The sequence below is a fragment of the Podarcis melisellensis genome (assembly GCF_964234715.1).
Source record: "Podarcis melisellensis genome assembly, chromosome: 3".
NCBI lineage: Eukaryota > Metazoa > Chordata > Lepidosauria > Squamata > Lacertidae > Podarcis > Podarcis melisellensis.
In genome coordinates this window covers 21,648,484-21,664,500 of record NC_138530.1, presented here as the reverse complement: position 1 = coordinate 21,664,500, position 16,017 = coordinate 21,648,484, and positions in this window count along the sequence as shown.

Here is a 16,017-nt window from a genome sequence, read left to right as displayed (position 1 = left end):
CGTGGGGGGGTGCAGGGGGGCCGGCCGCACCGGGCGCAACATCAGGGGGTTAGGGTTAGGGGCGCAAATCCACAGGTTAGGGGGCACAAATTACTTGCCTTGCCCCGGGTGCTGACAACCCACGCTACGCCACTGGAGGGAAAAGGCATGTTCAGGCCTCAGTGTTTAAAAGTTACAGTTCCTACAGTGAACAGCTGGGATAGAAACTGTTCGGGAAGCTTGAGGGAAATGGTTGCTGCTAGGTGACTGCTGAGCGTGAGTCAAAAGGTAGCAGATCTTGGCAAAGTCTAGTATTTTTTTTTTATCTCCTTATCTTTATAAACTGTCCAGAGAACTTGATTGATGAGTTGCCTGGAAACGGAGTGAGTGAACAAATAAATAAATAAATAAATAAATAAATAAAAACAAATAAATTGAGTGTAATAGAGTTCCATTAAAATTAACGGGAGATTTGCTACTGATTTCAGTGGGATATTGATTGCACTCTTTGAATGCTCTGAAGCATTAGACTGGAGTGCCACTTAAGATCTGATTAAAAATGAACATGATACGTAAGACTAGCACCCTATCTATTAAAATGTGTTAGTCATCATGTCTCAAAATAAAACGTAATTATTCGTAATCAGTGATTGATTTATTTTTTAACTTGAGTTTCCACTGGGATCTAATATTATCTCAAGGGTATTTCAGTGTTGACACTGACAATTAAGAGGAAATATTGTTGTCTAACGCCTGATCATTTCCCCAGAGTACCACGTGTTGTTGTTGGTTTTTTTATATCCAATTAAATTATCTCCATGGCTAAGTATTCAGCAGCAATGTAGCAGACATTTTAAATACGAATGTTGTAAATATAAATCCAAATATTTCTCTAAATTCATGCCATTACCTTGCAGCTGCACAGGGAGCAATATCTGTGATGTGTGATAATGCAAAGTACAGTAAAATGCTTATCCTGCAACATATTAATAAGACGAGTGCCACCATTAAGAGGCAACTTATTTACCAAAGCACAGGGTTCAATAAAAGGTCTTGCCCTGGCGCATAAGACTGAGAAAGATGGTGCCGGGAATAAAACAGAGGGCAAGAATTAAAAGGCCCAGCTGCCAAATGGCTGGCAAAGTAAGACAAATCATATACATGAGAGGCGCAATTAGGAGGACCAAATTGGGTTGCCTGTTATACGCATGGTTAAAATGGATACGAATTGGTTTGAATGCAGCCAGCCATGGTGACGGCGAAGGATCAGGATTGATAGCAGCGGCAGCTTTCTGTGCCTGTTACCCTCACTGTCTATAAACTCAAACTTGCCCAATCATTTCCCTTCAACAGTCTTGGCTACCGTTAACAAATAAACCAGCAGACTCTCTTGGGCAAAGCCCTGCAGGCATCCCTGGGATAGGTTCTCCACACGGTCCTCTGGGATGGGTGTCACCATCCTTTTTATGTCTTCTGGCTGCTCCATCCTCTTTGCTCTTCATGTTTGTCTGGCATGGATGCACAGGCTGAAACCATTTGTGATACCCTTCCCCGCCCCCCAGCTCTCTTTTCTGAATAATTTAGATGGCACCATACTTAAGAATCTGGGATTTTTAAAATTTCATTTTCAGGATGACAAATCAAAAGGTTGGGCAAGCGTGCCAAGACGTAGATGCTTTTCCCCCTGCCCCTTTCTCCTTTTTTCTGTTTAGGTTTGCTTGATTTAACATCCATGACTCCTCTCCTCCCCCCCCCCAAACCTTCCTGATTAGATTACATTACACTCGGTCATGGGAATGCGCTTTGAGTCTGAGCTGGAAACTGCAGGGAATAGCCTGCATGGAGGCTGAGAGGGGACGGGGGACGCTTTGTGACATGCTTTCCGGTTAAAGCAAGCCACAGTTGACCAAACATGCCGAACATCCTATGCTCAGCTGTTGTACGAGGGGCGAAAGACCAAGCCTTTGATTCTGCCCTCTCTCCTCCCTTTTTCTGACATCCTTGCCTTACTGCATTTCCCACAGGGCATTTCCTTGACAGGCACCATCCCTTGCATCAATTAGGAGGGCTGTCCTCTGGTCCCTGAGGCTGTGATCTGGACTCCTTCCATTCCATTCCCTGCTTGCTCCCTTCCCCCAGCTCTGACTTCCGTCTCTCTTGCTGCGCTTATTTACGGTACCTTGTCTGCATCATTACAGTGGTACCTCGGGTTACAGACACTTCAGGTTACAGACTCCGCTAACCCAGAAATAGTACCTCAGGTTAAGAACTTTGCTTCAGAATGAGAACAGAAATTGTGCTCCGGTGGCGCGGCAGGAGGCCCCATTAGCTAAAGTGGTGCTTCAGGTTAAGAATGGACCTCCGGAACGAATTAAGTTCTTAACCTGAGGTACCACTGTACTCTTATAAAGAGGGAGGAAGCAGCAGTTAAAAGGTCAGACATTAGAAGTTCTGCAAGATTGCAAATTATGCCATAAGCCAGATGTTTTCAGTAGCATCATTCTTGCTTTTCTTTTTATTGCAATAAAATCATTTCAAAAGAAATAGAGTATGTCCTCTATCTATCTAAGCAGGGAATATAATTTCATAACACCATATGCAGAAAGTCAGTTATGGATTACATAGTGTTGCTCATATTAAGAGTCCTTGGTTACTATTAAATTTGAAGCGGAATGTCAAATTGGGTGACTGAAAATAATAGAATTGGACATTGTCTTGGAATTTACATTCTGATAATTAACAGACTCCATTTTTCAGTCAATTTTGTTTGATGCACATCCTTCAGTGTCTCTTCTATAACAAATAAGCTTTCTCAACAATTTTTTTATCTCTTACACTCCTATGATGTAAGTAATGGGCTCCACCTGCTAGCCTGCTCCCTAAAATATCACTATCACTATTAATATACTTCTTCTTAATTGTATTTCAGTTCAACAATTACATTGATAAAACACATATTTTGTTATGTGCAAATGGCTTTAGATACCATAAATTACCATATAGCAGAGATTCAACACAAAAAACAGTGACAATTTGTTGTTAACAAAGGACAGCAGGACATATAAAGGGCCCCATTACCTTCAGTAGCTTAGGGCCTCATCAAACCTAAATCTGGCCCTGTGCATTGCTGTGGAGAAGATCATCTCTTGAGATGGCGGATGCTGTAAACTCCGCCCTTCCTCCACTGAAAGCTTCTGGTGTAAATATGTGAAGAATAAACCACATTTCTTAAAAGACATGGCAGTCTCCACCGTGTCTTGACTCCCAACGGAAACACGACTGGGCACCTGGCTCAGCACTGGAACCACCTAAAATCTTGCTACCACCCAACAGAGATTGAGGGTGGCGTGCAACCTTTATAACAGTATGTAGGTAGTTTCAGTGGTAAGCAGTGTGGAAGCGAATTCAGTGCATTTCTGGCACACATTCCATCATCTCAACCTGGTCCCCAGCACCCAAGCTTTCAATGATTTCATGCCTGAAATGCCCCTCTCTTCACGGTGTTTGCTGCCTGTGAATGGGTGTTTGTGTGTGTGGCCTTGTCACTCAGCCCTAGCGCCGTAGAAACCCTTACTCAGCACGACGCTACATTTCCTCCAAATTCACCCCCATCTTTCCCTTTCCGTCTACTACAGTGAGACAATTATTCATTATTAAACACTGAACCTCTCCCACCCAGCTGCCCTTCTTCCTCTAACCCCGAATGACAATGCTTTTCAGCACTTGGTGCCAACCGCTGCGAAGAGCGAATCTGATTGCAACCGGTCTCGAGCTGAAGTCTACCTTGATTCCTGCTGGCATGGCAAAGCTTCCTTCAATTCACAGGGGGCTCGAGAAGCACTGAGATGGCAGAGATTGTTGTGGCAGAAGCAACTGGAAAATGTCCTGAGATTGAAACACAGACATATTAACATCACCCTTGTGGACGCTAATGACTTGCACTTTAGAATGCCAGAGGCTCATCCTGTCAGCTAAAACAAAGAAAAAACACATTTTTAGTCTCCAAAGACCTTAGATCTTTCCAAACTCTCCGGGCAAATCCAGCCATAATGTATCTTTGCAGCAGAAGGGGGCAGCTCATGCGTGCCACTGGGGGAATCATTGCCCAGAGTTGCTGTAGGCAGTGTAGTTGGTATAGCTAAATAAAACAGCAGCGGAAAGCCTGGGAGAGGTTCGGCTAGTAATGGCGCGTCATATAATGCATTGCAATCAAATCTAAACAATTGCCAATCAAGAGGGCATAAGCTTACCCAGGCAGACTAGGCCGCCCCTCTCATTTTGTTTTTATTCATAATATATTTCCGTGGCCAAACATATAACACAATGGGCAATATCTCATAATAAGCTTTGCCCTTTAACATATGCTGGCAGATAATTAGTAAGGCTGCCATCGGGTTAAAGTATTTTGATGACATAAATATTTTACCCGAGAACCAGCTCGGGTAGACGTGGACAGCCAGACCTCTGCTAGGGGAATACATGTAATTGGAGCAGGTTTTTGCAAGGGAATTGCCTGCGTGCTGGGAATTGCATGAGAATGCTTGCTAGTACAGACCCTCCGAGTATCCCTATTTTCCAGGGACAGACCAAGATTTACAGAAGCCATCCGGGTTTCAGATTTGGAATGGAATAGGGATGTCCTGCTTTTCCCTAGGACACCCCTCTTTTCATCGGAGAAATGTTGGAGGGTATGGAGTTATCTCCTGGGCTTTGGGGTTGCATAAGTAACAACCTTTTAGAAAACATCTGAAGGCAGCCCTTTATAGTTTTTAAAATGTTTGATGTTTTATTATGTTTTTAGATAGGTTGGAAGCCGCTCAAAGTGGCTGGGGCAACCCTGTCAGATGGTGGGGTGTAAATAATGTTGTTGTTGTTGTTGAATAGGACACCCCTATTTTCATTGGAGAAATGTTGGAGGATATGTTGCTATGCATTCAGTTCTCTGTTGCATACAGCTTCTTATCTAGAGCATTGACTGTGGTGTTCATTCAGGGCTGGCGCAAGACATTGTGGCACCCACAAAATGGCACCACCCCCTGCCAGGGAGAAAGGGGTGAGGGGAGATCTGCATGAGAAACTAAAATTATGCATTTGCTGAAGATCTAGGAACTGGGTATCTCAAAGTTCACAGCACGACAATAATAGGTTTATAAAAGCTGGAGTTTTCATATTTTCTCACCGAGCATCTTATGGAGGCATGAATCTTGCAGTCAGAAGTTATTGGGCCATTGCTGCTGTCTGTTGTGTGGGTTTTAATAGAGCTCAGTCTGTATACACACACACACACACACACACACACACACACACACACAGGTTCATTCAGACCCTTCATCTAAGTAGGCTTGCAAAATAATATTGAGTTTCCTGTGTGATGGTTCCCAAGTCTTGCTTTATTTTTATTTTCAAGGCTCATTTGCAAGCGTAATGGTCCTTTCCACACAAACACAAATCCCCCCCAGCGGAGAGCAAACCTAGGGGGCAAATTGCAACCAAGCTTGTGAGGTTTCTATGAGTGGCATCTTTGCCAAAAGGGCAAGTAGCTCAGTGCAGCTGCAGGGAGAGTGCCAGCTTTTTATACTTGCAAATCACATGCATTTACAATTAGTGTGGAAGAGTGCTTTTTTCAATATTATACTCTGTGTGAGTATGTTTCGCTTGAATAAAAGAAATGAATCACTTAGAGGCTATTCTCTTCTGGAGGATTTTTAACAACACTTTAGCCATGCTAAAATGTTTTATTTTCACACAAATCAATGGCTAGAAAAATAAAAAAGGTGAGATCATTTTGAATGCCCCAATTTTTTATCCCTTGGTTTTTGTATTGTATTTTAAAAAATAATCCCGATTTGCACCTCTTGCATTATAAAATACATATGCTTGCAATCACATGGGCACATTCATTCAGACATATATTGTGGGGGGAGGTATATTATTATTTTGTTTACAGCACCCCCCCAAAAAAATACACATGCGTCAGCCAAAATGGCTCCAAGACAGCTTACAAATCGATAATAATAATAATAAAGCAACCAAGATGGTCCTTGCCCCTCCGACTTACCATCTAAATGTATACTACATCTACAAATGGGGAAAGTGCTATTGCAGTCCTGTCCTGCTTGCGAGCTTCACAGAGCATATAAGGCAGATCTCATTTCAGGTTGCCATATGTCCTCCTTTTCCAAGACATGTCCTCTTTTTCATGGGTATGTAAAATGAGAGTCTTCAAAATATGGCAAACCTATAATGCCTGAACCGAGATTTGTAGGAAGAGAGTGTGAGGAGCTGCGGCAGATAGTGGGGATGAGAGATGAAGTTTTAGGCCTAATTGACAAAATAAAAGCTGACAAATCACCGGGTCCACTTGGTTATCACCTGAGAGTTCTCAGAGTACTCAAACAAGAAATTCCTGACCTTCGAACCAGAATATGTAACTTATCCCTCAGATCAGCCTGTATACCCAAGGAATGGAAAGTAACAAGGTAACATCAATTTTTAAAAGGGGATCCAGGAAATTGCTGGTTGGTTAAGTTAATAAGTGTGCTGGGGAAACTGTTGGAAAGTGTTGCTAAAGTTAAATTCCTGAGCATATAGAAGAATAAGCCTTGCTGAAGCAAAGCCAGTACGGCTTCGGCAAGGGCAATCCTGTCTCACAAACCTATGAGAATTCTTTTAAGAGTTCTTTGACAGTATAAACAAGCATATAGATAGAAGTGATCCAGTTGTCATAAAATCCTTGGACTTTCATAAAGCTTTTGACAATGTGCCTCACCAAAGACGCCTGAGTAACTCTCCTATGAAGAAAGGTTGCAGTGTTTGAGGCTTTTTAGTTTAGAAAGAGCTGGACCACAAAGAAGGCTGATCGCCGAAGAATTGATACTTTTGAATTATGGTGCTGGAGGAGACTCTTGAGAGTCCCATGGACTGCAAGAAGATCAAACCTATCCATTTATAAGGAAATCAGCCCTGAGTGCTCACTGGAAGGACAGATCCTGAAGCTGAGTCTCCAATACTTTGGCCACCTCATGAGAAGAGAAAAGACCCTGATGTTGGGAAAGATGGAGGGCACAAGAAGAAGGGGACGACAGAGGATGAGATGGTTGGACAGTGTTCTCGAAGCTACAAACAACATGAGTTTGACCAAACTGCGGGAGACAGTGGAAGACAGGAGTGCCTGGCGTGCTCTGGTCCATGGGGTCACGAAGAGTCGGACACGACTAAACGACAAACAGCAACAACAAAGTTTAGAAATAAGGTGAGTATAAGTCATAGAATCATAGAATTGTAGAGTTGGAAGGGACGCTGAGGATTCCTTCATCTAGTCCAACCACTGGCAATGCATAAATCTCTGTTTTGTTCCTTAATGGCTTCCACTCAGCTAGTCCTCCCAGGCTCGTCTGGCTTGTCAACATAAACTAAACCCAGGAATTTCTGTGTTTGGCAAAGTTTAATCCTAACTTTGACTAATTCTAAGAATCATGGGTGAATTGCAACCAGAAAACACTGGAACCCCAACACATAAGAATGCTTTCCTCTATAATATTTGGTTTGAGATTATTTGGTTTGCATGATTTGGTTTGAGAATTGCATTGCAAAATTCAGGGAAGTGTGAATTTTGAAGGACAGCTGCACTTCGGTTTTCAGATTGTTTTGGGAAGTGTGTGTTTGATAGGTTTGCATTAAAATGTGGCCTGAACCAAACTGCATCTATTCATAAATACAAATGGCACTGCAGATTTATTTTGAAGGAAAAAGCTGCAGCTAGTGCCAATTTCAATTATTTATTAGCCACCTTTCAAAACACAGTATTTTTAAAAAATATAACACCAGTATCTAAAAATCATAAAGTAAAATAGCAGCATCAAACATGCCATAGCAGCAATTTTTGATGCTGCATCACAATTTAAAATATACTAAAAAACCGAGTCAACAGCATCACAATTTTAAATATACTAAAAACCGAGAAAGCTGTTGCAGTGGTGCAGTTTCCAAAAAAAAGAAAGAAAGAGAAAAGAGCAATGCAAATATGTTGCCACAGTATAGTAAACAGATATACAGATGCAAATTTGGATGTGTTGTGCAATTTTTTTCCAGGGGAACCAAGGTGAGCGCAGAAAAATGGAGGCACTTCAAAATAATGGGGGTTTATATACAACAACAAACATTCTCCTTGCCCCAGTTTTTCTGCATAGAAACTATGGATAATGCCTACTTCACCAGTGCTTTGTGAAGCTAAACATGTTATTGTTTGTAAAGTGCCTGCAGTGTCTCAAATGAGGAGCGCTATAGAAATGTAAAGTAGGTGCCTTCATCTCCCTATTATCTTCAGACAGTTGTTTAGGAGAGAAGCTTGGTGTGTGGCTCTTGGATATTTCTGTAAGAAGGAACGGGGATTTCTTGATTGTAAGAACATTGCAAAGAAAACCATCTGCAGCCATTAATCTCTAAATAATACGATACCCTCACAGAGTTCTCAGTATCTGCAAAGCAAAACAGTAAGGCCTGTAAAGATCCACACAACTAGTTCTGCATACCTACGTAAAAGGTAAAGGGTAAAGGACCTCTGGACGGTTAAGTCCAGGCAAAGGTGACTCTGAGGTTGCGGCACTCATCTTGCTTTCAGGCTGAGGGAGCCAGTGTTTGTCCACAGACAGCTTTCCAGAAGGGGTGGAGGAAGGGGGGTAAGGTGAGGGCAGATCGCCCTGGGTGTCACCACTGGGGGGGTGACAAAATGCCAAGCAGCACTCACCGTGGGGCATGCAGCTCGCCCAAGCCACATGTCTCTCCTGGGAGTGACGTGGTGGCTTGAGCGCCCACAGGCTCCAGGCTGCCCCAAACAGTCTGCCCCCCACCTCCCCCTCAGGTGTAGGGCAGCTGAGTGGGAGGAGGCAATCAGACTCCTCGGAGGCCCCACAGAGCGTCCTGCCCTGGTTCGCCCCACCTCATGGGTGACTGCCTCTGCCCCTGTGTGCACGGCACACGTGCCACCCCAGGCACCCAATCGGCTTGCCCTGCCATTGCTTTCTGGGTCATGTGGCCAGCATGACTAAGCCACTTCTGGCACAATGGGACACCATGACAGAAACCAGAGCTCACGGAAACACCTAGGAATGTTTGAGGCACGGGTTTCTCAAACAGCTACATCCCCATGACACCTCTTTTGAATCTAAGGTACCGTATTTTTCGCTCTATAAGACGCACCTGACCATAAGACGCAGCTAGTTTTTAGAGGAGGAAAACAAGAAACAAGAAAGCAATGTAAAGCCTCCTGAGCAAAGAGGGAGGAGCGCTCCCATTGCACTCAAGAGGCTTTGTGTGCACACTGATCCCTCTTGCTGTTCTGGTTTCTGGGATAGCTGTGCAGCCTGCATTCGCTCCATAAGACGCACACACATTTCCCCTTACTTTTTAGGAGGGGAAAAGTGTGTCTTATAGAGTGAAAAATACGGTAACTTTCAAAAGCAGTTGGTCTTATTTCTCTAGACCAGCATCTTGTTCTCACAATGACTAACCAGATGCCCATGTAATAAATGTGATGATAATAACAACTTGTTCCCACAAGCAGAGCCTGGCGGCAGCAAGGACTTTCTCCCCCAGCAATGGGTGCCCAGAAGCATACTGAATCCAACACTCTGGGTATCAAGCCTGCGAGGGGGGTACTCACTGATAGCTTTATCCTCCATGAATCTGTCCAATCCACAAGTCGGCAGAGGTTGGGTTTGACAGTCACATAAGTAGCTGAGACAAGAGCTGCCTCAGGCATTCAGAACTTCTAATGTTTGCCAAACTCAACAGGAGCCTCACCTGAGCGCTCTCTGCAAAGTTGTGTTTACATACAGTTGTTGAGGAACACAGAGGAATGTGACTGCGAAGAGCTGCTAGTGATCAAACAGAGGAAACTACTTCAGTAGGTCTTACTACTTGAAATTCTTCTCCTGCTCTCTGTACTGAATTCAGTATATCCCAAACAATAAAAATGAAAAACGTTTTAAACTAGCAGCCTCATGCCTGGTGTTGCTTGGCAATTCTAAACAAAACCCCTAAAGATCAGTGCAGTTTTGAAAGGTCCAGTCTGCCATCTTGATTCAAAATTACGCCCAGTTTTATCCAAACATAGACAAAACCTTTATCTCAGCAACCATCATGCAAAAGGTCACAATTTCTTGAAAGGAGTCCAAATGTACAGTGAGCAGACAAACGACATCCCAAAATGTATAGTAGTTGAATGCACTGGTGCGGGAAGAAGTGTGCGGGGGAGCACACTGCCCCTGGCAGCGCGATCCCAGTGGGGTGCCATTGCAGCTGCCCCCCCGCCCGCGCTGGGTGCCACGCCCTTGCAGGCAACGAGCCACACCCCCAGGATGCATGCCACACCCCTGCAGGCGATGAGCCATGCCCCCAGGACCTGTGCTAGCCCCGCCCCCGCCTGCTCTCTGCACCCCATGATGGAGCATGAAGCTCCGCCACTCGATGAATGGTCTGCAATTGCACTTGCTTATAGATTTAACCCACATTATTTTATTGTCTTCAGGGTCACTGTTCCCTAACTGGACACATTTTTGAAGCCTGTTCACACCACGATCTGTTTCACAAGGAACGGTGACACTGGAATAACAAGTAAAATTCCAGTGATATCACTGTCCTGTTACAAAATTGTGAGTTTCCACACATCTCCATGTCTATTGAAAGCTCTGAGAAAAAGTAATGGGATGTTTTGTATCACCTTTAGTAGCTCCCTGGAAGCGTGGTGCCTTGTTTTTCATAAGAGCTGTGAATCTGAGTTACCTGCTTTAAATGTCATGTTTACCTTGAGATTTTTTACGCTAGCATTGACCTTCGTATACATCGGCACCCAGCTGCACATTACTCAAAAGCAATTAACTTCAAGAGGAACAATGAACAGATACCTGCTTACAACTAGGCATAAGTTAGAGCCATGCTTTCCTTCTTATACAAAAGATTCTATAGAATTATGGATTCTAACATATTTCTGCTTCATGTGTGATTGAAAATAAGGTAAATGCCCAAAGCATCTGTTTGGTTTTTCTCCATTGGCCACTTATTGATTGAAGTATTGGGCTACAGCAGTAAAAATCAGATGATTGTCATTTTTTAAAAGGTGTGGGTAAGTCTCAGGCCTTGGGGTCAAATGCAGCCCTCCAGGCATCTATGTCTGGCCCTTGGAAGGCTCCCCAAGCCTACTGGCCCGACTCACACCCCAACCCTGGCCGGACTGTGTCTATGAACTCTGATCATGCCTCTTGATTGCATAGATAGAGTGAGCATGTGCAGAATCTAGCCAACTTTGCAAAGGTATAATTGACTTTTCTGGCCCTCAGAAAATTGCTTAGAAAGGAATGTGGCCCCCGGGTGGAAAAGGTTTTTCCCTTCTGATCAACACCAAAGAGTTCAAGAAGGCAAATGAAACAAAGAGAAGATTATTTTTAAGATATCATAGAAAATGCTAAGATAGCATTGTACCACTGCAAAAGGTCTTCGGTATATGCTCATACCACAAACGTGCTTAGCCATGGTAACCTTGTCTTATAAATGGCACAGCGTAACTTGAAGTAGCACATAGAGACTAGATAAATGGTCACTGTAATGCAATTATGTCCAAAGGAATGGTAGACCTCAGGGACATCCAGTGAAGTTGAATAGTTGATGACAGCAGTGAGCAGCAGTAAATCACACTGAGCAAGCTGGAGTTAACTCCTTATTAGCAACAACAGGATCTGCACAGGAGTGCCAGACCTAGTGAGCACAGCAACTCAGCTTCAGCCGATCTTGCCTCCATGAAGCAGTTGCCACAACTGAAGACCCCTGCCTCCCCACAGCTGCCTAAGTCCCCTCCTCGCCAGGGTTTTCCTCAAGCACTGTGCCTGCATTAAGCTAACTTCTCCTCTGCCATTTTCATGCCCCTCCTGGTTCTGGAAGACCTTAGGAGAGGGGAGCTTGTCACAGCAGGAGGGGGAGACCCCCATGCCTCTTCACCAGCCTGGACTCATCTCTGCCTCACTCCTCTCCAGCCTCTGCTTCTGCCTCTGATTCTGAACTGCTCTCTGCCACAGCCTCTTCCTGCTCACTAAATCCTGTTGCCTCTTCCGCTTATGACTTCTCCCTCTACTCCCTCTGACCACTCATCATTGTCCCACCACCAATCCCATCCCTGAGTCTTCTTTCTTTGCGGGTTCCTCACCTGGTTCCTCCCACCATTCCTCTGCATCCAACCTGTGTTGGCCTGGGAATCTGATTCAGTGGCTGAACCGGAGGAATCCCAGCCTGCACAGGAGTCCCCGCCTTCAGGGCCGGCTGAGCTGGGGCAGGGCCTTGATTCTGAAGCGCCTGCACCTGTGCCGGATCCTCAGGAGCAGGCACCAGGTGAATCCACTCTGGCTCCGGAGGCGATTGAGGACGCATTGCCTACAGGTGCGCCTCTCCCAGCCCTGTCAGGGGAAAGTGAGTCTCCCTCTGGGTCCAGTAACCCACTGGCCTCTCCTGAGCTGCAGAGGCTCAGGGCAGAGAGGCGGAGGGAACTGGTTTCTCCCAGGAGGAGTGCTCGCCTTAAGGCCAGGAGAGGCGGGTCACCTGGGGGCCGGGGCCGCCCCTGGTCTCAGAGAAGATAAAGGCCAGTCAGCCCGGTCCCGGGTTGCGGGAGCAACGTCGTTGAAGAGCTGTTTCGGCCAGCACCCAGTCCTGTTCCCCCAGAGTTCCTGTCCTTGCCCGGCTCCTCGCTGTGGACCCTGCTTCGCTCGTGGAGGACTGTCTGCCGACCCTCGACTCAGGTCCTGGACCTCGCCCCCTGGACCAGCACACAACCTGTCCATGACAGTTGAAGCATGGAACTTACTCTGGAAGGCGGTGATAGCAACCAACACGGATGGCTGTAAAAGACAATTGGACCAATTCATGGAGGCTAAGGCTCTCAATGGCTTCTAGCCCTGGCAGCTATGCCCTGCCTCCACAGAGAGAATACCCATTGCTGGAAGCCACAGGAGGGGGGGTATTATTCTGTTCAAGCTCTGCTTGCAGGTTTTCCATGTATTCCTTTCTCAAGTCCCTGTAAGAACATAAGAGGAATCCGTTGGATCAGGCCTATGACACATCTAGTCTAACATACTGCTCTTACAGTGGCCCACCAGATGTCTGTGGGAAGCGGGACTTGAATGCAGCAGCACTCTGTTCATCTGTGATTCCAGAAACTGGTGTTCAGAGACTTAACGCCATCATGGCTGGGAATTCATGGGATAACCCTCTCCCCCATGAATTTGTCTAATCCTTTTTCTTTTCTTTTTTAAGCCATCCATTTTGGAGGCCATCACTGCATTCTGTGGGAGCGAGTTCCATAGTTGGACAACTCACTGCATGAAGAAGTATTTCCTTTACAGTAGTACCTCGGGTTAAGAACTTAATTCATTCTGGAGGTCCGTTCTTAACCTGAAACTGTTCTTAACCTGAAGCACCACTTTAGCTAATGGGGCCTCCTGCTGCCTCCGCACGATTTCTGTTCTCATCCTGAAGCAAAGTTCTTAACCCGAGGAACTATTTCTGGGTTAGCGGAGTCTGTAACCTGAAGCATCACTGTATCTGTCATGATTCTTCCAACACTCAGCTTTATTGGCTGTCCATGAATTCTAGCACTATGGCTAGTAGCCGTTTATAGCTTTCTTTTTCCTTTTCTTCCATTCTTTTTTTGACAATCACTAGTCTTATTTTATTATTTTTACCATTTTTTACAATTCAAAATAAACATTTTACAAACTTATTGATATCCAATGACTTTCCTTCTTCTCTTTCCATGGTTCATTTTAAATATCTTCCATTCCTGCATATTTTACTATAACCATTCAAGTCAGTTTTCCATTCCCCCCCCCCCAGCCCAGTTGATATTTTTATTAAAGTTTTATTGGTTTACAAAGGTATACGCAATATATCTTTTTTTCAAATTGCATTTTTCATAGGGTCAGTTTCATTTGTTGAGGCATTTGGGTTACATTAGGAAGAAAAGGGGGGAAGAGGTGGAGGGGGCCATGGTGGGTGGGGTGGGGTCGAGATGTGATGTTTCTATTTTACCTAATGTTTGTGTGGGGTTTTGTGTCAGCGTCACTTGTGCAGGTTCCGTTTATAGCTTTCTAATGTTCTCTTTCCCCCAAGAGTGCAAACACGTTCTATCTGGGATAAGGCACATTTAACTACAGGTACGGGGGCAGGTGGATAATGTTTTGATCCGTGCTGGCTCATTTTGGGACCCGAGTCAAAGAATAAAAGCACAAAGAAGACAAGTTCTTTCCCCCTCCCCTCTGCTGGCAGTGAAATATGTATAGTGGTACCTTGGGTTAAGTACTTAATTCATTCCGGAGGTCCGTTCTTAACCTGAAACTGTTCTTAACCTGAAGCACCACTTTAGCTATTGGGGCCTTCCGCTGCCGCCACTGCACAATTTCTGTTCTCATCCTGAAGCAAAGTTCTTAACCCGAGGTACTATTTCTGGGTTAGCGGAGTCTGTAACCTGAAGCGTATGTAACCCGAGGTACCACTGTACTAATAAATTAAACAATTTGTGTCCCTGAAAAGCTCTCAAAAGCTAATACTGGAAGCTTAACTGCTGGCTTAGCCCTGGTTGAGATTGTGACATGAGAGTGTGTCAATTTTAAAATAAGGACGTGTATTTCTTGCCCAAGCCTTGTATGTGTATGTTCTTGAGATAACACTCTTCCAAAGGCTTCACAAGGGCACACAAATGGCAGTCACATCCCTATAGGTTTTATCACATATCCCAACAGAGTGACATTTTTAGCATGCTTTTCCAAGTTGTTACATTAACAAATTTGCACTGATTTCCTTATCCTGTCGTCTAAAGACCACCTTGTAGTAAGACAGTGAACTTTTACAGCATTTCCGAGCTGATGTACTGTCTAATGTCACAAGTGTCTGCTCGCATTACCTCATGAAGGCTTGAGAAGATTCTACATTGTGCTTTCCATTTGAGCTTGATTTGACAGAATCAGTCCCCACGCTAGCTCATGGCACTTATCAGTTAGTCAGCGTTCCTCGGGGAAGAGAATTTAGAGTGCACCATATTCTGTTTTCAAATCAAGCCCTGTCCCCTTAGGAACTTGGCTGCTGCATTATTAAACAGGGTGCCATCAGCCATACCACCATGCATAAACATTCAGTCAGATAAAAGACCACATCATTATGTTAACTCTTTTTTTATCAGGTTCATTCATCTTTCAGTGATCTGAAATGGAACTCTGGGGGACAAAAGGAGAAGTTTCCCCTTCAAACATCCGTGCACGTGAGCTTTTGGGAGGAAGAGAAGGAGACGGATGGGGAAAACAACCCTTTTTAAAACGTTCACATTACAGGAACGATCAGCGTGTGGAAGAGACAGCTGGAACAAAACTGCAGCTCCATTCCCTGATCGCACCAACCTGCTGTATGGAAACATCAAGAGAAGCAAGCAAATAAATAAATAAGTGTTGTTATTGTTGTTTAGTCATTTAGTCGTGTCCGCCTCTTTGTGACCCCATGGACCAGAGCACGCCAGGCACTCCTGTCTTCCACTGCCTCCCGCAGTTTGGTCAAACACATGCTGGTAGCTTCGAGAACACTGTCTAACCATCTCAGCCTCTGTCGTCCCCGTCTCCTTGTGCCCTCCATCTTTCCCAACATCAGGGTCTTTTCCAGGGAGTCTTCTCTTCTCATGAGGTGGCCAAAGTATTGGAGCCTCAGCTTCACGATCTGTCCTTCCAGTGAGCACTCAGGGCTAATTTCCTTAAGAATGGAGAGGTTTGATCTTCTTGCAGTCCATGGGACTCTCAAGAGTCTCCTCCAACACCACAATTCAAAAAAAAAAAAAGTAGCTGGGCTAAATAATTTGGGAGAAGTGTTTTATGGCATACATGTGCATTTGGTCCCAACACGGCCCAATCAAAGCAAACTCTGTTGGGGGAGGGGAGCTTTTGGCATCCACTTCTACAACCCTACCAGCCTGAGGATGTGGCGCTTCCATCCCCCTCGGACTCCAGGGATGACTCT